This window comes from Dasypus novemcinctus (assembly GCF_030445035.2).
Source record: "Dasypus novemcinctus isolate mDasNov1 chromosome 12 unlocalized genomic scaffold, mDasNov1.1.hap2 SUPER_12_unloc_3, whole genome shotgun sequence".
NCBI lineage: Eukaryota > Metazoa > Chordata > Mammalia > Cingulata > Dasypodidae > Dasypus > Dasypus novemcinctus.
The window spans coordinates 299117-326653 of record NW_026688131.1 but is presented as its reverse complement, the minus strand read 5'-3'; the positions used below and the strand labels follow the sequence as shown (position 1 = coordinate 326653).

At 42.0% G+C, this 27537-nt stretch overlaps 1 long non-coding RNA gene across 1 annotated transcript in view; it reads right to left on the bottom strand.

The window, feature by feature from the left end:
- Positions 1-7848: 7848 nt before the first annotated feature.
- LOC131277413 (uncharacterized) overlaps positions 7849-27537 on the bottom strand; it is an 85179-nt gene continuing 65490 nt past the window's right edge. The window contains exons 5-6 of the long non-coding RNA XR_009184582.2: positions 14387-14537; positions 7849-8059 (exon numbers count right to left, since the gene is read on the bottom strand). This is a non-coding gene — a long non-coding RNA (uncharacterized lncRNA). The remainder of the gene's footprint in view (positions 8060-14386; positions 14538-27537) is intronic.

The following is a 27537-nucleotide window of genomic DNA, read 5'->3' as shown; positions in this document are numbered from 1 at the left end:
AATTAGCTGTTGTTTTTGCGTAAGTGTTATATCTTCTGTTTGTCACTTTGTTCTTTTTATTCTAATTTCTTGCTGTTGGTTAAGTTCACTTTAAAGGAAAGTATTAGTGCCAGGGAAAGGCAATTGTGTAAGCAAGGGAAAAGTGTAAAGTAGTATTGGTGATATAGGTTAACAAAACAAGAATATGAGATGTGGGAGGATGGAGGTTAGATTCATGGAAATTGTGTAGAGTTATAGCAGTAGGTAGAGTACCTATTATGAGGTAGATGATTGAATATGGGAGGAATGTGGTATGAGCTAAAAAGCTGTTGTTTTCGTGAGAGAGGAAAAAAAGAAAAGAAAGGTAATAGTTTCAAGAGTGGATAACAGACAGAAAACAAAACAAAAGTATTAGAAATTAAGACTTAGACACTTCGTTGATCAAAGAAAGGGAGGTGGGAGGTGGAATATAGGAGAGACAGTAGATGATGGCAGATATCAAGATGTAGGGGAAAGAGGATAGTGTAGGTCACCTAAATCAGTTCACATAGAAATGAGGCAGTGGAGGATGAGAAAACCTCAGCAAATGTGAGGTGTTTCCTGGCACACCTATTGTATAACTGAGTTAAAATAAAATAAGTAGAAGATGAGGGACACGAGGGGGAGAGAAAACAGAAAAAGAAAACAAATAAAAAAATAAAAAATAAAAATTTAAAAAAAGGGGGAAGAGAAGAAAGGAAGAAAGGAAAAGGGGGTGGGCTAAGGGTGGGGAACAGGTAGGGGAAAGAAAAAAAACACAGATATACACGATCCACTATTAAAAACACCACCTAAACAACAACCACCACAAAAAAACCCCTAACTAACTGAATATTTGGGGGATATGCTGTGAGAACAGACTAGGGGATAATGTGGTGTTAGCAATCAGGACATTTAAAAAAAAGTAAAAAATAAGACAAAATGAAAATAAAAACAAAACAAAATGAAACGATAAAGAAAAATCGCCAATGTTGAAGGCTAGGGCTTTCAAGGACCTCAGATGGACCTCAGGGCGTGATGGATTCAGGGGTGGAAAGTCTGAGATATTAAAGACTCAAGAGGTGTGATTCTCTGGGGTGTGGGCCACCAGAGTTTAGGGGATTCAGACCAGGCAACCTCCAATCTGGTCAACAGGAAGCCTAGGAGCCCCGTAGTGTAACACAGCCCTCAGGGATCCCCACAGCTGGGCGCCAGCCCTATGGGGGAAGTCAGATCTGCAAACTCTATATTATGTCTGAACCCTGCAATTCACTTACTTAGTAGGGCTCATTAATGTGAGTATATCGCCACTTCAGCTTTTGGACAGCTCCCGCCCTGGGCTTCCATAACACTGCCACTTGAGGGCGTCTTTACACCGCAGCCATTTTACTGGCACAGATCTGAAGCCTGGCCCGTGACGCCGAAAACAGATTCCAAAACCGGAATTCCCAAGCTTCGCAAAATATTCCCTAATTGGCTTCTACACGTGTCCCCCTCCCTCACCGCACCCTGAGACAACTTCCAATTATGTTCCTTTATTGCCTACAGCCTAATTCGGTTGCAGATTGGCAGCTGGGGTGTGGCGGTGGGGCTTCAAGCGGAAGTGCTATTATTTGTGTCCGCCATCAAAAATTTTCCTCTGCTTCACAACAGAACACCGTCTATCTCCCCAAATCGATCCGCAAAGGCAACCCGTCGCATCAACCCGCTAACAGCCCACCCAGGACTCGCGAACTGCCTAGCACCGCAGAGCCACCAAAAAGCTGAGCTGCTGCGCGGCACCACGGCTCCACCCACCCCCAAGAGGGAGGAACTCGTGTGCGGGTCTCACCTCCGGTCAATAGAACCCAAATTATATCTTATAGACTGATCCTCTCCGTTACCTTTCCACCAAATCGATGTCCAGACACTTCCTGCCCTGCAAAAATCCTGAAAAAGCCCCGCCTGGGAGAACCTCCAGCCGCGCCCAGCCGTTTCTTCCCAGGAGAAATTGCAAGGCAAGTTCACTCCTCTTATAATTATTTATAACCATACAGACTATAATTATATTACTTTAAGACAAATATTACCTTCACAGAACACATTCCCTTACTTAAAGTTACCACAATACCTTCTACAACTTGCCACATGCATTTAAGTTCCAAGAGTTTATGAAAATTAGCCATCCTTAGGACGAAACACAGCTTTTAGAAAAAACTTATTTTCAGTCAGCATTCCCACAAACTTTTAACCTTCTTTAATATTCATTTAAGTTTTACATCCTTCATTTTATCCTGTGAGGAAAAATAAACTATTCATTTCAATCTAGGCAAGAACTATTTTTTATGAAAAGACTTATAGTAATTTTGTTAATCAAGACTTACAATTTTTTATCATTGTAGATATCTTATTAACATTTAAACTTATGTATTAAAAATAATGAATAAATTTTTAAAAAGTAAAAAAAAGACAATTTTTTATCATTGTAGATATCTTATTAACATTTAAACTTATGTATTATATAAGCAATTATTTAATAATTTTTGGCCATTTGAATAGAACTCTTTATATTTATTAATTTATATCACCATCCGGAGGTATCAAAATGTACACTGACATTGAACAAACAGACAAACACAAAACAATTACAACACACTAACAGAAACATACAGTTTACAATTGACTCATAAATCTTACTTTCTTGGTATAGTTGCTTTTAAGTTCTCTGTTATAGCATATGTTAGATTGTACTTTTTAAAATTTCTTCTGGAATCCATGTTGCCTGTAACATGCAAGCTTGTGCTTGGAAACATTTTTATTCGTTATTAGCAATTAGTTAAGATAACTTGAGCAGCATAAATGTAGCTAAGCTCTTATTTAGGAGTTTAGACAGACCGTTAACACACATTTTTTATTACTACTCTGTAAGACTATACTGAGACTTGAAGTTCAGTAGTAAACTACTGATTTAAAACTGAAAATTCCTTTTAACACCTTGATAAAAATTTTGTACTAATTTTATTATTTTGGTTAAAGAGGCCCAATCAGAATTAGCATGGAAACAAAACACAAGGGAAGGCAATTAGGTAGGTGCAGAGGGTTGTACTGGATACACAGAAGATATTTCATTAGGACATTTCACTGAGCTTTTGATGATGAAAGGGTTAATATTCCCCATTCACCTCAATCTCCCAGTCTTGTTCCAATTTACTTTCTTTCATTTCAAATTTACTTATGGGCTTAGGAAATAATTTCATCTTTCTCAACTTTCTTCAGACTGTAAAGGATTTAAAGCTGCCGCTATCTGGTGGTGTAAGGTCCATACTGATAATGGAATGAATTCCTTTTTTTCATATGCTCTTCATAAAGCTTTCATTACACATCTCCACTGTTTCAAATTTAAAACATTAGCCACTGAGGCTGAAGCCAGCAACAATGCTTTTGTGTTAAAGCTAACAATTCTAGTAATTCATAGCTTTTTACAGGCACCCCATTAACTTTCAGTAAAGTTACTAATGCGAATATGCTTCCACACGTCCCATTTAATTACCCACTACCCTGATCACTTCATGGAAAATGTTACTTAAAAGAAGACTCGAGTCACTCTGCTTTGGATGTCACATGACCCTCAATGAGGTCTTTTCCGTGGTTCCTGATACTGATTTGGAAGACACTTCTTCAGGCCCCACGTTGGGCGCCAGATGTTGGAGATTGGGACCCAAACGGTATCGGGAATGAAAGAAAGAGAAAAGGGAGAAGGAAACAAAGAAAAAGAAAGAGTGTAAAAGAAAGAACAGGAGAACTGGGACCAGGGGATCTGCGAGTAATAACTTCTCAGAGAACTTTATTGTTTACAAGGGGCTCTCTATATACCCCAGTGTACGTGACAAAGAGCAGGAATGTGTAGCCTATGTGCCAATAAGCAGGAACACGTAGCATACATGACATCAAGCAGCAACATGTATTAACTATCAGCATTACCTATAGTCTAAGGAATTTTAAAAAATCTTATCTCAAGGTACAAAGTCTAAGTGTTCTATTCACTACAAAAGGTATGTGCTCATCTTTTCTTTCAGCCTTTAACAGCTTCATCCCATTTGCCTGGAACTCTTAATTACCACATTCCTTAGGGTGCAAGCGTAGCCATGGAGACAGCACTAGCATGGAGACAGCACGCCTCTCCTGGAGAGGCCACTGTGCCTCAGTTTCCAACAGATTTCAAACCAAAATCAGATCGTAGGTAAATGGAAGAAAATTGCTGAAAATCTGGATGTAAAACTGGTGTCATTACAGGAACGTCTGGATGAGGTGAATGCTGCCTTGGACGCAGCATTGAGACTTACAGAACAGTTAGATCTGAAGAAGGAACAAATTGAAGAACTTAAAAGAGAAAATGAGCTCCGACAGGAAGTGCTGGATGATGTACAAAAGATATTGATGAATTTAGTAAACTGCACAGAAGGAAAAGTGGACAAAGTTCTAATGAGAAACCTCTTCATTGGACATTTTCACACACCAAAAAACAAATGTCATGAGGTGTTAAGATTTTTGGGAAGCATCCTGGGTATCAAAAAGGAAGAATAGGATCTATTTTTCACTGAAGACATGGGCAGAGATACTAGGTGGGTGAATGGTCGGCTTGCAGGGGGATCAAAAAGTGTCCCCACCACACATCTGAAACTGAATCAACAGAGTGTACTTAACAGTTCTTTTTCAGAACTTTTTCTTAAATTTCTAGAAACAATCTCACACATCTGTCCCAGCACCAAAACTTTCTGTTCATGCCATGAAACCTCTAGATTCACCAGGAAAGACAAAACTAGCCATAAATGTAGCACCATGTTTTAAAGATACAGCAGAGACCAGAACCAGAAGAGCAGATGGGAGTCCAGTGTTACCTAGGGTCTGCAGCTGTGCCTCTTATCAACCTAGCTGGACTTGGAAGTGGTGGGCCTGGGAATCTTCTTTTAAAAGCCATTTCAGATGAGTTGCCCATATATACCCCTTTGCCATGTTAACTGACAACAATGTTGGAGCTACATTGAAAGACTTTTTAAAGCAAGAGGTGATTCTCAAGCTAGAAAAAATATAGCACTTTGAAACAAGCAAACCAACCTTGAACATTAGGTGTTTATGTTTTATCACAATGTGGCCTTTTGGAAGAAGTCACGTATTTGTTTGTAGTTGTACTTTCCTTATGTTCAATAAAAACATCCTTAAAGTACTTTTAGAAATTACAGATGTTATAGAAAAAGTGTTTGCTATATAATATGCCCTTTCTTCTCTGAATTGAACCCATTTAAACTAAAAACATTGATCTTTTATCATAATATATAAAAGGGAAAAAGAAAGAAATGCAAATAGCCATGTAACGGTTCTTTATTTCCTTCTCTGATTTTGTTAAGAGATGAAACCTGTGGCTAGTTACCCAGAGCTGAGCCTCAGGAGAGAGTGGACTCTGGGGGGGTAAGGCAGGGATCTCGGCAGGGACAGGCAGCCAGCTGTGCCACGGGGCAGGACCTGAGGATCACCAGTGCTGACCCTGGTGAGAAAGCATCTCTGCTGGTGCTTTCATTTGCACACTTCACAGCCTCAGCGCTGTAAGTTTTCACACTAAATAAATCTCCATTATGATTTACTTGATTTAACTTAATGTGTGAGGGAGAATTCCTGCATCTATGCATTGGGACTGGCTCCCAGTGCAGGACAAGGCGCTGATATCCAGGCTACAGGTCAGGGAATACAGATGGGGAGAGTGAGATGAGAAGGAGGGGCTCCTGACAGGGCCCAGTATTTCCTCTCCTAGGAACACCCCACATCACTTTCTTCACTCTGCTGATCGATATATGTACAGGGCCTTCATGAAGTCCAGGCAAGTGGCTGTAAGAATGTGCTTCCTGAACTGCTCCTTCCAGAATTAGCACAGGGATCCCCAAACCCATAATCCTTCCTCTCTGTCCCATGCTCCCTCCCCCGGGCCCCTTTCCAGTGACTGCACGGCCTCTGCCACCACCCTGACCACCAAGACATTGTTTACTTTGGCTCCAGGAAGACATGACTGTCTTGTGGACATCATATCTCCTGTCTCCTCATCAGTGCCTCCAGAGTCTCTCAATCCCCTTTCCCATTCCATGTGCCAGACCCTTGAAGTCCACCTATGGTCATCTCACCCATTTCCCCGAATCCAGAAAACCCATTCCGAAAGTCCAATGCTGACACACTAGGACCTGCTTAATAAATTGGGTTCATGTCTCCAGCTGTTCGTCCCTCTACACCCGATCTGCTTGTGGGAAACCTATGCCTGATTCAGGAGTTTCAGTTCACCCAACTTGATAGCCTCTAAGAGCTTCCTGTCTCACACAGTATACTCACATGCAAAATTACGGGACTGACATACTTAAACTATGCCATTCCTACCCTTCACACTGCACAGAATCGGCTTCTGTCATTTATTATTAATATTTTTACTGTTTGTGTAAGTAGAAATTCTAAGTGATGAGAACATTAAAATAAATCATGTGTTCTACCATGGAGTAATATCAATGACCTACAACGATGAATTAATTTGAATGTTTTGGAATTTTTGCTTGGTATTGATCTATATCTCCTCTGACCATATTTTTTTCCTCTGACCACATTTTATATGTACACACAGAGATATGGAGATAGAGAATGAGTCCCAGGGTCCTGTGTCTGTGCATGTGCTGATATACAGCCCAAGTGGTTCCTCTCCCTTGGAAAATGCTGACATCACATAAACAAGTGGAGCACAAAGTGTTCCATCAAGAGTCATGGGTACTCTTCCCAAGAAATTGAGTGCCCTTCCCAAGAAAACCTAATGAACGTGACTCTATGACAGAAACACCTAAGACCTGAGGGTCAGTAGTCATAAGGAAAGAAGGCAAAGGCAATGAGGGAGGGACTGTGAGGCCAGAACCAGGTCTGCCCTTCAGGGAGCCCAGGAGGGGGCTGGACTGAGTGGGATCAGGACCAACGAGCTGAAGCTCTTCCCAGGAGCGGGGAGTGGAGGCAGGGAAGGGCCTTACTGCCAGGTTCCTGGACTTCCTCTCTCATCTCACCTCCAGCTTCAACTTTCTGGTTCCTTTCCTGGCTTTCAAAATCATAAGTTATATTCTTAGAGAAAATGCCTATCAGATGATGGCAGAGCCTAGAGTGACACTGAGGAAGGTGGAAGACACCATGACTTTCCCTTTTGCCTTTGTTCTGTGCCCTGGGAGCCCCAGCACGGCCCCCAGTGCCTTTCCTCATCTGACTCTAAAGAGATATGAGGGAAATGACTTAGCACAGAATTATTCTGAAAACTCCAAACAGTCTACCCTTTTGTCCAAGGTTGAATATTCCCTGAGCAATTCATGGTTAAACACTAATGCATCAGAGATACTCTGTGTCCTCCAAGCTCCCAAATAGTAAATGATGGTGTAGCTTCCTCATGACCAGGAAGATGAGCTGGACCCATCTGATGCTGCGGTCGGGTTGCTATTCTGTGTCTAAGATATAAATGTTACCTTTTTTGTTTCTTTCTCTTTCCATTGACTTCAGATAAGGTTATCTAAATGTGTACAGTATATTTGACATATATAATTTCCTAGAAGAGGAGAGTGTCAAGTGGGGGCATCTTCAAACTGACCCCTTTTTGAAAAGGACATCCACAAAAAGCAGCAGCAGATTATAAACTACCTTGCAGGGGTCTTTATCCCAGCAACATTTTTCCTCCACCAATTAAGAATTTTGGAATCACAAAGCAAAATGGGCTTGAGAGATGTATGCACAAGCAAAGCATGTGCCCTTCCACAAGTGTCCCCACACTTGCTTAGAGAGCTTTGATTTGACCACCATATCCCATCTGTTCTTCTAAAGCACCAAGAGAAAAGCATCTGAGCAGAGTGCACAGCAGGGTCCAATTCTCAGAGAGTTTTCATTTGGGCAACTGGGCATTACTCTAAGAGAAACCAGAACAGTACAGATTCTGGATTCACTCACTTTTCATTGTTGTTGCATCATCATCTTGCTGCATGACTCACTTGCGTGGGCACTTCTTCACCACACAGGCACTCGGCATGAACTAAATGATCCAGAAGTTAAGGAGATAAAGGACAAACGAGATGTTTTTAAAAAGTTACGTAAGGAAAAAGACCTCTTAATCGAAGCAAAAAGTGCCAAGTAACTTTCGTTAAATGAAAATTTCACTAATAAAGTGAATGAAAATGAACTTTGAAGGCAGGCAGTAACAAACCTGAAGGAGAGAATATCAATTTTAGAAACGGACATTTCTAAACTGAAAGAGGAAAATGAAAAAATAGCAGAAACATCTAGGGTAAAAGAAACAGAACATCAAGCATTAAAAGAGGCTAATACCATGATGTCGATGATGCAGTAAGAAAGGGAGTTTGAGTGCCAGGCAATGAAGGAGAAGGCTCTTGTTTTGGAACAACTACTCAAAGGAAAGGAACAGGACAAGACTGGGGAGTTAGATCAGCTTTTAAATGCAGTGAAATCCATGCAGGAGAAGGCAGCTGTGTTTCAACAGGAGAGAGATCAAGTCCTGTTGTCCTGAAATAGAAACAAATGGAAAACCATGCCCTGCAGAGTGAGGTACAACATTTACATAACAAGGAATTACACTTAAACCGGGAGCTAGAGAGCCTGCATAAGCATGTTTTACAATCAGAAGACTCTTCTACTCGTGAAGCTTTGGCTGCAGAAGACAGGGAGAACAGCCTAAGAAAGAAAGTCACAGCACTGGAAGACAAGCTACTTTCATCCCCTGATGCAATGACGGACGCAAAGTGTCAAGCCAGTTTGCAGGTAGCATCATTGCAGGTCCAACTGAATGCAGTCTCCACACAGAGGGATGAAACTGCACAACAGCTTTCCATCTCACAAGAACAAGTAAAGCAGTATGCTCTCTCCCTAGCCAACCTGCAGGGGGTACTAGACCGTTTCCAGCAAGAGGAAAAAGCTATGTATTCTGCCGAACTACCAAAGCAAAACCACCTTGTAAGGGAATGGAAGACAAAGGCAGAAAATCTGGCAGGAAAACTTTCATCACTACAGGAACGTTTGGATGAGGCGAATGCTGCATTAGACTCAGCATCGAGACTGAGAGAACAAGTAGATGGGAAGGAGGAACAAGTTAAAAATCTTAAAAAACAAAATGCATGCCAACAACAAATGCTGGATGAGGTACAAAAGAAACTGATGAATGTACTAAAGAGCACAGAAGAAAAAGTGGACAAAGTCCTAATGAGAAAGCTCTTTATTAGATACTTTCAGACATCAAAAACCAAGTGTCGTGAGGTATTAAGATTAATGGGAAGCAGTCTGGGTATGAAAAAGGAGGAAACGGAAGAGTTGTTCACTGATGGCCAGGGTGCAGTTACCAGGTGGATGAGTGGGTGGCTTGGAGGAAGATCAAAGAGTGTTCCCAATACATCTCTGAAACCTAGTCGACAGCGTGTACTTAATAGTTCTTTCTCAGAACATTTTCTGAAATTTTTACAGAGTCTCATCCATTTGTGCCACCACCAAAATTTCTTCTCATGATATGAATCTCCAAGATCCACCAGGAAGGAAACAACGAGCCACAAATGTGCCACCACATTTTAATTATACAGCAGCGTACAGAACCAGTACAAGAGCACCTGAGAATTCATTCTTAGCTCCCTGCTCTGCAGCGGTGCCTCTAATCAGCCTTCCTAGACTCGGAACTGGTGGGCCTGAAATCTTCTTTTGAAACCCAACTCAGATGTGTTGCCCACATTTACAGCTCTGCCATGCCACCTGACAACACCGCTGCAGTTAAACTGAAAGACTCTAAAGCAACGAGCAATCAAGCCAGAAACAACTGTACCACGGTGAAACAAGCAAGCCACCCTTAACCATTATGTGTATATATGTATATATTTTATCACAATGTCACCTTTTAGAAGAAGTCAGGTGTTCATTTGTACCTGTACTGTCCTTATATTTAATAAAACTATCTTTATACTTTTAGAAATTGCAGGTGTCATAGAACAAGTGTGCCATATAATTTCCCTTTTTTCCCTCTGATTCAAACCCTTTTAAACTAAATCATGTATATTTTACCATAATTGACAAAAAAGAAAGAAATGCAAATAGCCATAAAGCAGCTCTTCATTTCCTTCTCTGATTATTTTATGAGACAAGCCCTGTGACTGGTTGCCCACAGCACATCTCCAGGACACAGTAGATTCTAGAGGGGAAGGCAGGGCTCTCGGAAGAGACAGGCAGCTGGCTGTGCCATCGGGCAGGACCTGAGGATCACCAGGGGTTGACAATGTGAGAAAGCATCTCTGCTGGTGCACCGAATTGGGCAGTTCATATCCTCAGAAATGTAACTTTTATGCTACATAAATCTCTATTATGACTTACTTGGTTTAAATATAAGTCGGAGGAAGAATTCCTGAGAATTCTATGCATTGGGCCTGGCTCCCAGTGCAGGACAAGGGTGCTGACATCCGGGCTACAGGTCAGGGAGGACAGATGGAAGAGTGGGATGAGGAGGAGGGGTTACTGGCAGGGCCCTGTTTCCTCTCTGAGGAACACCCCACATCACCTTTCTCACTCTGATCGATACATACTCAGTAACTTCATGACACCCAGGCAAGTGGATGTAAGAACCTGCTTCTGAAACTGCTCCCCCCAGAATTAGCACAGGGATCCCCAAACCCATGGTCCTTCCTCTCTTGACTCTCACTCCTGGGCTCCCCTCCCCCTGGGCCCCTTCCCAGTGACTGCATGGCCACTGCCACCACCCTCTCGACTAAGACAAATTCTGTCTTGGCTCCAGGAAAACACGCCTGCCTTGTTTCTGTCATAGCCTCTCAATCCCCTTCCCCATTCCATGTGCCACCCCCTTGCAGTCCACCCAGGTCATCTCACCCAGCTTCCCCTATCCAGAAAGTCCATTCTAAAAGCCCACTGCTAACACACTAGCATCTGCTTTATAAATTGGCTTTATGACTCAACCTTTTCCTCTGTCTCCACCCCATCTACTTGTTGGAAATCTATGCTGGATTCAGGAGTTTCAGCTCACCCAACTTCAAAGCCTCTAAGACCTGCCTGTCTCACACAGTGATACTCACATGCAAAATGATGGGATTGACATACAGAAACTACTCCATTCCTACCCTTCATTGTACCAAATGGGTTTTTCTCATTAATATCATTATTATCAGTGTAAGTAGTAACTCTAAGTGATAACAATATTAAAATAAATTATGTTTTATCATGGAGTAATATCACTAATGCACAAAAGACCAACTAATCTGAATGCCTTGGAATTTCTTGTTGGTATTGATCTGTAGCTCTTCAAGCCATATTTTATATGTACACACAGAGATATGGAAATAGAGAATGGGTCCCAGGGTCCTGCGGTCTGTGCATTTGCATGGACGCAGGCCAAGTGAGTTCCTCTCTCTTGGAAAATGCTGAAATCACATACAGAAGTGAAGCACAAAGTGTTTCATCAAGAGTCATGGGTACTCAATGGGACAGTTGAAAGCTGAGTGCCCTTCCCAAGAAAACCTAATGAATGTGACTCTATGACAGAAAAACCTGAGATTGAGAGCTCAGTAGTCCTACGGAGAGAAGGCAAAGGCAGTGAGGGAGATAATATGAGGCCAGAACGAGTTCTGCCCTTCAGGGAGCCCAGGAGGGGGCTGGACTGAGTGGGATCAGGACCAACGAGCTGAAGCTCTTCCCAGGACCAGGGAGTGGAGGCAGGGAAGGGCCTTCCAGCCAGCGTCCTGGGCTCCCTCTCTCATCTCACCTCCAGCTTCAAGTTTCTGGCTCCCTCCCTACTCTGAAAATCAAAAGCTATATTCTTAGAGACACGCCCATCAGATGTGGGCAGAACCTAGACTGACACTGAGGAAGGTGGAAGACATCATGACTTTCCCTTTTGCCTTTGCTATGGGCCCTGGGAGCCCCTTCTGCCTACCTGCAAGCCTCAGTTTCTGAGCCCAAGTGAATGCCACTTTTTTCTCAAACAGGCCCAAATCAATAAATTCATCCTGACCCAAATTTCTTTTCAGACATCTCAAAACTGTAGCTTCAAGAACAAAACCTTCTTTCTCCACAAAATACGTAAGGGGTTAAAAACATGCTAGTCCAGATCCCTGCCTCTTATGAACATTGAAAGAGTCATACCATGGGGTGATATTCTGGATCACTATTGCCAACACATGCTGAAGCCAGCTAGTAAGACAGGAAGTCAAGAGTCAGATCTGGAACCTGGCAAAGAGTCCAGAGGGACATCAGTAACCTCAAGATGGCTGTGGGACCCCTCAAACAGTTCTGGCATCCAGAAGACAATTTCCTCCACAAGCCAGGAGAAGCCCAGGATATTCCACAAGGACTTAATAATTGGATCCTCCTGGGGGATTGATGGGAGAGGAAATCAATCAAAACAACAAACAGCTGCAACACATACCCTGCCGTTAGCAAAGTGTGGAATAATTTATAGTTTGAACGCAAGCGCCAAGCTCTCCTGCGCTCTTGCCTTCACCCTGTCTCAGTCCCAGTGCTGGGTTGCCCTGCTTCTGCCTTCTGCACCCTTCTCCCGCTGAGTTCTACCACATGGATCAACATGCAAGTCAAACCTGGACACTTATAAACTATAATGGGAAATTGTAGTCTGTAACTCAGCCTGCTTGATCACTTCTCAGCATCTTTCTCTCTACCTGGGACCTGTGATCCGTCATTTTCTCCCATTTCTCTTCCCACCCGACCTGAATAAATTACTGGCCTAACTCAACAGATGTGCTCTTCTTTTTTCCCCTCGATGTGCTCTTGAAATTCACTTCTGCAGCTCAGTCAAGAACCTAGACAAAATCTGGTAACAATGCCATGAACTGTCAGTAGCCTCTTGATTAGTGGAAACAGAGGGTTCTTAAGGTCCTTGAAAATAATCAGAGGGCAGAGTCAGCTTTACAACTCCCACTGGAGAAGCTAGCTATCTTATATAGAGATGGGGATTCTCTTTCTGAATGATGAGATCATTCTCCTTTTAAGAATTTCAAACAAAAGGATGAGAGGTCACTCATTGCTGACAGCAATCTCCTCATTGATTGTAGAAGAATTCTGCCATCTATGCCATCAACTCACTGATTAAAGTCCAGGAAAGACCCTTGTATAGAAATTAGCTCAGTGCTTTCTTTTTTTTTTTTTTTTCTTTTTTTTTAAAGATTTATTTATTTATTTAATTTCCCCCCTCCCCTGGTTGTCTGTTCTTGGTGTCTATTTGCTGCCTCTTGTTTCTTTGTCCGCTTCTATTGTCGCAAGCGGCACGGAAGTGTGGGTGGCGCCATTCCTGGGCAGGCTGCTCTTTCTTTTCACGCTGGGCGGCTCTCCTCACGGGCGCACTCCTTGCGCGTGGGGCTCCCCCATGCGGGGGACACCCTTGCGTGGCATGGCACTCCTTGCGCGCATCAGCACTGCGCATGGCCAGCTCCACACGGGTCAAGGAGGCCCAGGGTTTGAACCGCGGACCTCCCATATGGTAGACGGACGCCCTAACCACTGGGCCAAAGTCCATTTCCCAGCTCAGTGCTTTCTTGACCAAACAAATGCACACTTCACCTGATTGAGTTGACAAAGTCTACCCATTACACCAACTGAAAATGGGCAAGGTAGAGACTTAAATCTTCAGGCTTTTCATATCCTGCTTGAGCCCTGAATCTCAGCAGAGGTGCAAGAACACCTACTCTCCAGATCATTGTATTTGCCCAGAGCAACTAATAAAATGATCCCAAAAGACAAGGAGTATCTACAACTGCAAACAAAACATTTCCTTCATCTGCCCTATAAGATCTAAGTCTCCATGCTATCTGAAGGAGAGCAAGCATCACAATTTCACACTCAAGATAGAGGAATGAATAAACATAAGTAAGGATGCAACCAGGGACCAAAGTAGATCTTGTATCATTCAAATAACAGAAAACATTTTAATGCTGATTTAAAGGAAGTGGTTACCAGACTTTCTTTTGGGAGGGGGAGAGAAAAGAAGGTAGAAATCAGAATATTTTTAGGGCAACTGAATTTTTCTGCATGACATTGTTATGATGGTTATGGGCCATTATACATTCTGCCAATATCTATAAAATTGTATGCGGAAAAGTGTAAACTAAAATGAAAACTATAGAGCATAGAAGTAGCAGTGCGCCAATATTCATCAATTCTAATAAATGTAACATACAAATGGAAGAAAGTATTCTAGGGGAAATGGGAGAGGCAGACAGGTAGGTTATACTGAGAGCTGTCCCCTTGGTGGACTGATACAAAAGTCTTTACTTAAGAAGATACACGGAAGAGGAGAGAGCTCTGTTTTGTTTCATCCTGTGGCCATGGGGAGAGAAGAGTCACTCACCTGTCACTTTGCAGCTGAAGACAACAGAGCAGCTGAGCAGCTGAGCAGGCCTGGAAGGAACCAGCCCTATGACAGAGACTGAGGCAGGAAGCCCTGGGAGCCCAGGCAGAGGTCTCCTCCCTACGGCTTCCACTCCGGGCAACTGACTCTCCTGAGAAAACAATGAGTAGGACTCTTAGGGCCTTGTAACTGTAAACTTTTACCCAAATGAATACATTTTAAAGCCAACAGAGTTCTGGCACTTTGCATCAGCACCCCGTTGGCTGACTAATACAGCTATAAGTCTTTATTTTTTTTTCGTATTAACAAAATATGGATTAGTGAGAGTGTGAAAAATGAGAATACTCGGAAATAACTGGTGGTGGTGTTAACTGGCCAACTGTATTTCAGAATATTTTGGCTCTTCCCAATGTGTTAAAAATAGAATTTTCATGTATCTGGAAAATATCATGTGCTGGAAAGCATGGTCATCAATAATCAACATGGGGATGAATCTACTAGTACCCCTCAAATTCCATCTTGTGTTTTACACATCTGTTTGCAAGGGAAACCCACCTTTTCTCCAGAGCTCTGCAGTCAGTGTGCTCTGCTACAAACAATGCATCTCAGTCTTGTTTTCACCATTCCCCAATAAGGGCAGCCAATCCTCCTCACAACTTTTGTATGTGAATTTTAAATAAATGAACTAGAAGGGAAGCTAGCCATTATTAAAACCAAGACAGTTTTTCTGTTTCCAGCTCATTTCCAATCTCCAAAGCCCTAAGGCTCTGACAGGGAAATCATTAGTAACTGGCCTCCCAGCCAGGGGCTCACAGGCGGGCTCGGTTCAAGCACAGTCCTGATCAGCACCCCCTCCTTCAGTCCTTTCCTTGACAGAAATACCTGAACACAGACATATCCATGGGCCACAGATCTGTTACTAGGGTTGTCCTGATGGACATACACCTCCTTGGAGGCATGAGATTCCTATGGCTGTTTCGAAGAGGATAAATTTGGGAATCAAAGCAACATGTATTACCATCCTTAGAATTCTCGTATTTAAGTCTGAAATAGGATTCATTGTGCCAAATCATGGTATTTATAGGAATGCATCTCCTCTACAGACCCTAGGAGAGAATCTAGTTTCAGATTCTAGAGTAGGGTTTCTTGAACTCGCTCACTCATGGCCTCTTGGCCATGTTGAAAACTGATGTGATCAGTCTACTTCAGTAGTTATATTGTCTTGTTATTGTCCTGCTACCTAATATCCCTCTCGTCCTCAAGGACACCTGTCAATGTGTATAGGGCCCACTGAAAACTCCAGGAATTCTCATCTCAAAATCTTGAATCATACCTGCAAAGACCCTCATGCATATCAGCCATCATTCGCAAGTGTCTTGTTTAAGAACCTAGATATATTTGGTGCTACATATTCAGCCTAATACATTGCCCTGGTGGACCAATCCTCAGGTGTTACCTTCTCAGTGGTCATTTTATTTTCTAGTGTACAGTAAATATGTGTTATTCTATGTGTGTTTGTCTTTGATGTTTAAATCATTTTTCATAGGCACACATGTGATCCATCTGGGCCTCTCAAAATGAGTGTACTGCTGTTCTTTATGTTTGTAATCTGGAAGTATATAATTAAGAACTTACAGGAAGGGCACCTTCTGAAGCAGAAGGCCTCTGTTAGTCTGGTATATGCCCACTGTGGGTACATATCCTTGTCAGCCCATGGGGAACAATGTCCCTACTGAGCTTCCCCATAGCTTAGAAGAAGGGCTCTCCCACATGCACACGAGGACCCCTGCTTCCAGGGTAAGGACAGATTCAGAATTGGAAAGTTTATGACTCTCTTCTCTGTGAACTGGGTGTGTCCTCAGGGAGATCACCTCATGGACTTGGAAATCTTGGAGTTCACAAGTGTCTTAGGGATTGGTGGGGATGGATGAATGGTGAGGTTTCATCTCACTTACTGTGGTTAACCGTGTCCTCATGTGTCCTATGTCAGGTACAGCAGGGGGTGTCAGGCCCACATCAGGTGAAACCCTCGAAGACCCTTTTGTCACCTCATATTTTGGTAGGTTCTTCATCACAGCCCAGTGTTCCAACTAAGTCTGGATCCTTCAGTCCTGAGAATACCATCACGGTGGAAGAGTGGCACTGCATTCACTTCTACTGCCTACTCCAAACCTTTCTACCAGAGCAGAATATCGATGCCAGAGATACGCCAAAGAACCAGCTCCTGTTTCAGCTGAGCTCCAGGACTGTCTTGGAAAGAGCAGTGTATCACTGTTTAAGAATCACTGTGAGAGAAATGTAGTGGGATTCCAGGCACCAATGCCCCCCCACAGCTGGCACAATGGGGATGGCCACTAGGTGGAGTGAAGGATCCATGAATCACTGATGCCCATCTGATGAACCAGGGCACAGAGAGCTTAAGTAGGACCTTCTTGAATTAGCCTGATTATTTCTTCTCCTTAGAGAGAAAACAACTTACCAATAGCGTCTACCTTTCTAATATGTGCGGGTATGTTTGCAGGTGCTAACCTAAGTATATGTGATAATGTGTTTGATATTCTATATCAATATGTACGTAACACAGGTTATGCTATGCACATTTTCATGGGTTCATGTGTTTGCATTAGCATGTGGGTAGCTATGTTTTACTCTGGGAAATGATGTCTTTGTGTCTGTGTGTGTCTAAGTGGGAAAGAGTGTGGATTAACTTGGGTGTAGTAGTGTACATGAATCTTAGTATACGTGTTAGCCTGGGGTGGCTCGAATGGCTGAGTGTGGGTTAGCATGTGATTGTGTTAGTGGTTTATGGCAATGAACATATATCATTTATGGATCCTAATGTCTACATTCTTACGTGTTTATGTGGCAGTACATTGGTATATATGTAAGTGTGATTATGGTTTTGTGTCTTTTATCCCATTTCTAATTGGATGATTTGACTAAAGGACAGGACCATATATTTCATGATAATTCCTAAATTTCCAGAAAAATTCAGATGCTGCACAAGTATGCCTAAAAATCTGTAAGTTGTGATTTGATGACATCTCCCGACTGGATTTTCAAAATTTCATCCCTGGCATGAATGCTTCTGGTTTCCGACTACTTTGTTTCTGAGCCCTTGGTTCCATGGACCTCAGTTTCTCCTGAATCTTGCCTTGGACTCAGTCTTCCTAAACTCCCCTGGCACTGATAAAATCCTGGCCCCTGGAATCCATGTGGCTGGGTCCCCCTTTCACCTGCTTGACTAGAGAAGCTGGACTCCATGGTTCCAAACGCTCCCTCCACCTGCAGCAGGTCCTGCCCTGGCACTCAGTAATGTTGAGGTCCCCTGCACTTATCCTTGGGTCCTTGGTCTCCACCTCACCATAGTTCACATTCCTGGACTCGAAAATCTTGAGGTCCCTTGCACCTGCCCTGCACCTGCACTTTGATTCAGTGATCTTGACCTTCCCCTCACCTTCTCTTTGACATTATCCCTGAGGTGCATCTTCTTGACTTCCACAAGCACAAACCCTGGCCTTGAACTATGGGCTTGGTGTTACTGAGACAACCTTATAGTCAGTCCTGCTGTTCCTGTACAGCTGTAGGTCTGATGTCCTATATTCTTCTCCCTAATATGTGTCCACACAGCATATCTTCATTGGTTTTGAGCATACAGGCTGATGGATGTAGATGACAGCTAGAACTGTCCTTGGCAGGCATCTTGGACTGGGATGGCTGAGCTATAGCTGTGAGTCAGTATGGCTACTATCGCTAGCCAAGTTTTGCAGCCCTTGGCAGGCTCCTCTGGTTAAAACGCAGTCCTTGGTCAGCAAAGCTACACACTCTGCTCTCAGCTGCTGGACCCTACAGGTGTCCACAGAGCTACTCATTACTTCAAAGAAGAGCTGTCCAGGGTACAGGAGAAACACAGACCCTTAGGGAATATTCCAGATGACAAAATCAACCTCTCCTGCCTTTGCACAACTCTGGCATTGTGGGGCCATGAGCAACCCCTGAAAGCCCCTCTGCAGGGGAGAGTTGAATCTGGGCTCACACTACCTCTCTTCATTTTATCTCACGCAGTAATACACCAACATACTCTTGGCTTTCAGACTATCCACTGGAGGACATGGTAGGTTCTAGGCATTTTTCTTGGACATGATGGACTTGCCCTTCATAGTCTGTGTAGTGCTTCTTCATTCCATCAATCCTGAACCCCAATCAATCAGCAGACACCCCAGCAGGGGGTCTGCTGGAAACAGCCCATCTACTAGTTACTGAGGGTGAACTCAAAGGATACAGGAGAGTCTCAGAGACTCCCCACTCATTACCCAACTCTCCCCCAGACTCCACCATCTGCACCCAACATTCAACACCTTGAGAAAATGCTCCCACAATGTCAATCTTCCTCTCACTCACATTCACTCACAAAGCCAATATATTTATTTTTCTACAAAAAAAAATTCTATTAAACTTCCATATTATGAACCTAGCTAAGCTAAAACCCCATGATAAATTGCTGCTTTTCAGTTCTACTCAATGAATGTGAAGACCTCAGAATCCCAGGGCTGGGGCTCTCCTCTCCCAGAGTTGTAGGTTCAGGACTGAGCTGGTTTCAATCAGCTGGGTTAGGGACCCAGTTGTCATTTCCTCGCACCATAAAGCAAGGTCTAGTGTTGGATACCGGACAGTGCCTAGAGCAGATATGAGTGTCCTGGTGGCCTTAGAAGAGGTAGCATTCAGGAAAATGGGATTTCACATTATATGATTGTGCTAAACTAAAACTGATACCAATCATTTCATTTTAACAAAAGAACATGAAACATGGAAATAAGTATCAATATATCTCCACTTCGTGGACGTAAAACTACAAAAGACGTAAAACTACAAAAAGAATAAAAGACAATTAAGTGACATGCCTATGAACACATATTTGGTAAATGTGAGCCCAAATCTACATCACTAGACTGGAATTCCTACGTGAACAAGACACAGTTTCACAAACTTACTGACGTTTACACCCTGGACAGATGCCATTCTGTAGTAGGAATCAATTGTGTTGTGAATGCATTCTAGTGTTTACCTGAGTAACAGGCAGAGGACCAGGGTTCAGGAATTTTTCTTCAGGCGTCTCTGTCACATCATGGATCCTCATTTATGTCTCCATATCACCTTCCTTACCAATATATCTACTTTTTAAAAATAGATTCTTGAGGGATATCTGACATCTCAAAAATGACATACATTTAAATTATAAAATTCTTTATGTACTTTGATATGCATACACTCACGCAACCAGCACCACAATCAAGAATGTGAGCAAATCCAACAACCCTACAAGTGTTCTCTTCTCCGTTTCTAATTCCTCCATCCTACTTCTTCCAACTCCCAAAACGTGCCCAGCTAGGACAAATCTTTATGTAACACTGTATTACGATGCATCTTCCAGAATTTATAAAAATTGAATCATAATGTACGTGCTTTATTTCTTCACCTTCTTCACTCGGTGCAATTTGGTAATCCATCCATATTGTGAATCCGAAGTAATCATGACTCTACTACTGAGTAGTATTTCTAGTATCGTAATAAATGCATATACCCCCCCCCCAGTGCATTCATCTACTCACCTGCTTATATTAGGACTGTTTCTAGTTTCTAGCTGTTAGAAAGAAGTCTGATACTCAGGAAAAAAGGGCCTATATTATTCCTACAACAAAATCATTAAGAAAGTGAAGTCGTTTTATACATAAGTATAAAAGAGAAAAATTTTAAAGTAAAAATATTTTTAAAAATTGGGATATTGAAAAATAATGAAAAAACATTTGAAGAAAAAGTAACGTTTTTTTGCATTTTGCCTTTCATCACGGTAAGACAGTTATTCTGTATGTACAGTGACATTTTCTTCAATTTATGCACCCAGTGTCATATATTTTTTTTCATTTATTCTTCAAAGAAATTTTAGATCATAGTAGAGTCACATACAGAATATAGGGGATTCCCATATAACCAACATTCTTCCCCTTTTCCTCTTTCCCACAACGATAGGATTTTATGTGTGGAAAGTACACTTGGTCAACTGATACACAAATATCTAAACATAGTTAACTAACCACCATCAATGATTCACCTTATGGTTTACATTTTGGACTATATATTTTTATAAAATCTGATAAAATTTAACATGGCCTTAATCCATTACTGCAAGATCATGCAGAATTTTAAGGTTTCTTATCTGGTTTATTATAACCTTTTATATCTAGTTTTATTTACATTACTTTTGAAAAAGTATATTCCAGTATACAAAATGTATCAAGATCAAGAGCTTTCATTTATTTGCAGTGATATTACTCATTACTCTTCACCTATATTACTTTTCCACGGGAATAGGCTTGAATATGTTTTCTAGTTGTCATTATATACGAACTTTTTTCTTGAAATTCTGGACCTTAGTATGATTCAGGATAGCTTTCTCAACCTCACAAACCTCTCTCTCTCGCTGTTATTTCACTGCAATGCTAAAACTATGGAAGCGTGATTCTTTCTATTTTTCAATTTTTAAAAAAGCTTTAGATTACATAAATGTTATATAAAAAATAGAAGAGATTCCCATATGCCCCACCCCCTCACACACTTTCCCATGTGAACAATACCTTCCATTAGTGTGGTACATTTGTTGCACCTGATGAACACATACTGAAGCATTGCTACTATGACCATAGTTTACATTATAAAGTTGCCCAACATAATTTTATATGTTGTGACAAAATAGATCATTGGCTTTATCTATCATTGCAGTATCATGCAGGACACCTCCAGTGTTCCAAAAATGCACTCGTATTACTCCTGTTCTTACCTCTCCCCACCCACAGAACCTCCAGTGGCCATGGCATTTATACCAATGATAAAAGTAATTCCATTGCTGGAATAATAATAAGTCCAGTAAAATAATAAGTCTACCTTAGTCCACTTTTCATTCCACAATACTGAAGATTTGGGGATGCTGATGCACACTCTGTTTCTAGTTCAGTGGGCGTTTAGGTCCCATCAGGCAGTGGGATACTAAAATCTACAGGAGCTTGCTTCCCTATTTCCTGCTTCCAAATTTCATCCACTCTTAAGTATGGATCTTCACACTCCTTACCTCCATTCTCTATTTTGTTTTTCCATCTGATTATGGCCCCTTACTTAACATTTTCAAAGGGAACAACTACAATAAATCTAGATATGATCTTAATTTTCATTTTTTTACATGCATCTTTTCAATTTATTCAAACAAGAATTTAGCGTGCCATTACTTTTAACAGGTTCTCACCTTTAGTATATTGTTAAGAGCTTGGGACTCTAGGTTAGTGTTCACAGAAAATGTTAGAATTTTCTTTACATATTAACCCACATAAGGTTGTTTCATTATCCATTTTCAAAATTAAAATCAATGTCTAAATAAAAACAGATGACATGTGTATGTTTCCTTTCGTTGTCTGTAAAATGAAGGGCTTTTTCTCATTGATTTTTTTTTTTTGCCGGTTTTTCAAAATTAACCTGATGGTATGAGCTCTCAGGAAGGAATTTCACAGCCAACTTGCCTCTCAAAAGACAGCTATGCCTCCTTCAAAATGAGGCTTCTCTTTAGGAACATCAGGATCCTCACTAGACTTCAATCAACCCCAAAGATGCTTTCAAAAATGTCATGTCTTTACAAATTTTCATCGAATATTCTTCTGCACTCTGCAACTTTGGTTTGCATCTATATATGCTAGCCACCAACTTTCAAGTCCCAAGGTAAAAGACTGGACATTATCTTTACATCTGCATGTTTGCAGTATCAATTACCTTGAAAGGTGTTTTCAATTACATGTCTTCAAATGCATTTTATTTCTGAATTTGGGCTTATGGATATTTATGAGTATTTTGTTCTTATGATTATTAAATTTTAGTTTTTTATTGTATTTAAGTACTGTGATTTCATTGATTTTTATCATTCATGTGAGGCATTTGATTGATTTAAATTTCTTAATTTTTTATTGCCTTTTTAAAAAAGATAAGTAGATCGCACAAAATACGTCAAAAAACATGAGGTTCCCGTTTACCCCAATCTTCAATCACCAACCCACATGTCCCATATCAACATCTGCTTTCATCAGTGAAGCACATTCACTGCATTTGGTGAATACATCCTGGAGCACTGATATACCACATCGACTGTGGATTACATTGTAGTGCACACTCTCCCCCAGTCCATTCAGGGGGTTAAGGAAGGATATATGATGTCCTCCATCGGACTCTGCAATATCATTCTGGACAACTCCAAGTCCCAAAAAGGCCCACTATCATACCTCTTTTTCCCTCTCAGAGCCCTCAGCATCTTCCGTGGCCAACAACTCCACATCAATGATACAATTTCTTCCATTGCTAGAGTCACAATAATTCTATAGTAGAATGCCAGCAACTCCACTCCAAAGCACATTATATTCTTTCATCTTCTGGAGCCTGGGACGGAAATGTACACTCTACCTCTAAATAGAGAAGGGGCGTACATCCCACATGGTTGATGGATGGAATTCTCCTGCATGCAGTTGTAGAAACTCTCGGTTAGCTGATGTGGTGGATGAACATTTCATCTTCCTGTTAGCTGACATGGGTACCAGAATAAGACCGGGGTAAATCCAATGAACTGGAGAGTAGGTGTTACCACTCTACTGAGGATCAGGGTCCAGCTAGTACATGGAGAGTCCAGAGATTCAAGTCTTCTGAATATATATAAACCCGAATGTAAACCATAAGTTCACTAAAAGTGACAGAAGAGGCATGCATAGAAAGGTGCCATCTCAGTCCAACTCAATCACACTCAGGAGCACAAATTCCAAAGTAGGTCCCACTGCCAAGGCATTGAACTCCAGGGCCACCTGCAATGACTGTGGGTCTCAGGAGTCCTCAGGAATACCACCACCTGGGGTTGTATCTACTTTGGCTGTCTCAGGAATCCTGCAGACATAGGATGAGCACGACCCCTCTGAAAACCTCATAACTCATTTTGAAGTCTCTTAGCCTTATAAACTCACCTGTCTTTACCATTTCTCCCTTGTATTCAAGGATTATTTTCTGCTTACATCAATAGGTGGTGACTGGTAGGAATACCTTGGCGCCAGGGAGGATCATCCTCGGGAGTCAGGTCCCATGCTGGGGGGAAGGTAATGCATTTACATGCTGCTCATTGAGGGAACGGATGTGGTGGTTGAACATTTCACCTCCCTGTTAGCTGACATGGGTAATAGGGTAAGACCAGGGTAAGTCCAATGAACAGGAGAGTAGGTGTTGCCACTCTACTGAGACTAAGGTTCCAGCTGGCACATGGACAGTCCAGAGATTCAAGTCTCCTGAGTATACACAAACCTGAATGCAAACCGTAAGTACACTAAAAGTGACAGAAGAGGCAGACATAGAAAGGTCACATCTCAATCCAACTCCATCACACTCAGGAGCACAAATTGCATAGTAGGTCCCAGTGGCATGGCACTCAACTCCAGGGCCCCCTGCAATGACTGTGGGTCTCAGTAGGCCTCAGGAGTACCACTATCTGGGCTTGTATCTACTTTGGCTGTCTCAGGAATCCTGCAGACATGGGCATGAGACCCTCTGATGACCACATAACTCATTTTGAAGCCTCTTAGCCTTATAAACTCATTTGTCTTTACCATTTCCACCTTGTATTCACGGTTTTTTTCTGGTTGCATCAACAGCTGGTGATTGGTAGTAATACCTAGGCACCAGGGAGGCTCAACCCCGGGAGTCATGTCCCATGCTGGGGGGGAGGTTATGTATTTACATACTGAGCCTAGCTTAGAGAGTTTCCACATTTGAGCCACATAGAAGCTCTTAGGAGGTAACTCTTAGGCACCCGGCAGCTCTACACCTAGTTCAAATTTCAAGCACACACGCTCAAAACCAAACTCATCAGTATCAAGGGCCTATCACTGGACCATCCTTCACCACTGCTCTTTACCCCTGCCCTTGGGGGATTGTTGCTGTTCCATTGGGGAATGTGACAGAGTTCCGTTGACAAGGAACTCAGCACTCCCTCAGTTTTCATGTGTAACTCAACCTACTATGACAATATCCAACAAATATCCAAACATTTTTATATACCCTATACATATGCCCTGGAAAACTCCCTCCGAACCATGTGTCCACCATCAATGACACTCCACATGGGTGCTCCTCCCTTGTCATAGCTGAACCCCTCTGTGATCCAAAACTTCTTCAAAAAAGAAGACTGACATATTGCCAAATTCAATTAGTAGGAAAATAAAATAGTACTGATAGGTTTTAAGATTAAATATAGAATAACACTACTTTAGAAAAAGTAAAAATAAAAAATAAATTGGGGTATTAAAAATGAAAAATATTAAAGTTGTTTTTTACTTTTTGCCTTTCATCACAGTAATACGTGTTGAAATGTATGTAGTGGCAAGGCAACCACATCCACTCCTCAGTGTCCACATCCTCTTTAATTTTTAATTTTGTTCTCAAAGAAGTTTTATATCAAAGTAAAATCACATATACAATACAGGGCACTCCTATATACCCAATATCAAACCCTTCTCCCCCTTCCCCAGCAATGACTTTTTATATGTGGATGCTATATTTGCCACAGCTGATGTACAGATATTGAAACATACCTACTAACCATGGTTTCATTATGGTTTACATTATAGCTTATATTTTACTGCACACAGTTTAAAATCTTTAGCTTCATTATTTTTTACATTATGATTTACATTTTAGACTACACACTTTCACAAATTTTTGGTAAAATTTAACATGCCCTTTGTCGATCATTGCATGACCTTGTGGACCACTTCCCCTACCCCAGTTACCCCTCTTCCGTCTATTCACCTCTTCTCTCCACCTCTCCTCAGGACCCCCAGGGACAACCAAGCTTCACTGCTTGAAGAACCAGATTCCACATCCTTGCAACAATGCTGAAGGACTGAGACACTAGACTGTCCTCCCCAATTGGGAGACACCAATGCTCTCAAGAGACACCCTACCCTCTGTTTGAGAATATCAGGCCTCCCCAGGACGGCAGTACAGCACCTTCCTGCTCATTGCATTGGTCTCCACGCAATGATATAACACTCTAGGACGAGATGAGCACTCACACACTCCCTAGCAGCCTCTCCCACGTGCACCCTGTGCCAGGTGCCACCACCAGACTCCTTAAACAAATAACACTTCCTTATTCTATTTTCTAAAGATTTTTCTCAACATTATACTTTCAACCATACACCTGACAATCTCCCATGTTCACCCTCTCCCCCAAAAAACCCCCCCAACTTCACAGACCATCTGTCCTATCCTCCCAAACCTAGTTGACCTCTAGCATTCAAAGCCCCACCCAATAGTATGTCTATGTCCCCGTCTTATCCCTTCTGTGCACAACTACTTACTTCCATTCTATCATAGATTTCGCCCATGTAGATGTCCATTGACAACTGTCCTAGCTCCCACAATTTCCTATAAGCCTAACCTCCCATCTCTTAACTCTCTGAGACAGCTTGATTTGCTTAATTCATATCAGAGAAGTCATGTAGTACTTATCATTCAATGCCTGGCTTGGTCCTCTCAAAATAAGGTACACAAGATTCACCTATCTTATCTCACGTATTAGTTCTCTGTTCCTTCTTACAGCTGAGTAGTATTCCATTGTATGGATATATCACATTTTGCATATACCACATTTTATGAATTGTGCACATCACATGGTCCAAGGACTCATCAGTAACTTTTACACATACTATATGTCAACACTTTATTTTACAAATAACCTCTAGCAAGAAAGAAATGATTTCATTTTGTGTACTGATCTTAGATTTTTATGAACATAAAAATTCTGCAAGCCGCATTTTACTGTGATTCTCTTACTAAGCACCTTGTAAATATATGCAGTATTAATAACCGTGTGGATTGAAACCATGAAAATGTTGCTCTCCTACCAATGGGGTAACATTCTAAGATTTCAGAAATGCACATGCAGGCTTCCCTGAAACCTGGGGACATTCTGCTGCTCAGTGAGGGAACTGTCAGTTGTGGAAGTCACTGAATCATGTTCACAGCAGCATCTATACCACCTGCTTGTAGCATCTCTCTTTTTTCTTTTTTTTCCTTTCTTTTTTAGTTAGGCCAGGAAAAAGAATTTATTAAGAAATGGGGGAAAGGACAGAGCTTGCAGAGAAATGGAGAGATGGATGGAAATAATCACAAAAATTTGGTGTGAGCTTTTATAGGCAGAGTAAATGAGTACTGGCTTGTGTGACACTTTTAAAATTATTAAGTATTCCTCCCATTAGCAATGCTAATAAGAGGGGCCGAAGCTGTTATTGGCTACCCTACCAATGGTGGGAGCCAATGTTGAGTCTGATCCGGATATCCAGCACCTCTCCTCAACCCAGGAAAGAGTCTCAACTGGAACCTCAAGGTCAAGGACTCGGTGGGGATTCATGGCCACGGTGTCTACTGGCCATGTTGTGGCTCATCTTCTCATTTCCCTATGCTAAACAGCCTCAACTCCCCCTTAAAGAGTGTTCATGCCATTATTCTTAAGGGCTGCTGAGGGGCAAAGGTCATTCTTCTGCAGTTAATTCCTGCTGGTTAGGGTGGTAGTCCCTGCCTGACAGGGAATGAACCTACTTGGCAATTCTGTGTTTCAGGGAAGATGGGTCCAGCACCCTGGCGGGAACTGGATGAAATCCCCACATGACTAGTAGAGCATTGATTATGAAAGAAATAACCTTAATTAGACTTTTGAAGGTAAATGGTCCGACTAAAAGAATAAAGAAGATGGTGGTAAACAGACCCAAAAAGGGGGCCAGTCACGATGTCCTGGAACCCAAGCGTGGGAAAGGCCAGGGGCCTTCAGAGGCCACTTCCTCCAAAGTTGATGGAAACAGCAATCTTCCTTGACTTCTTTATGCTCCTGGTCAACCCTAGGGGCAGACTGTGGTGAACCTGATGAGTGTGGGTATAAATGGCCAACCGAGGTTCCCACAGTAGTGGTTATGCTTACGACAGCAGGAGAGGTGTGAAGATAGGCACTGCCTTAGACATAACCTAACAAAGATAGTATACGCAACAACGAGATGAGCTTATTGCAAACAAAATAAAGGTGGTAC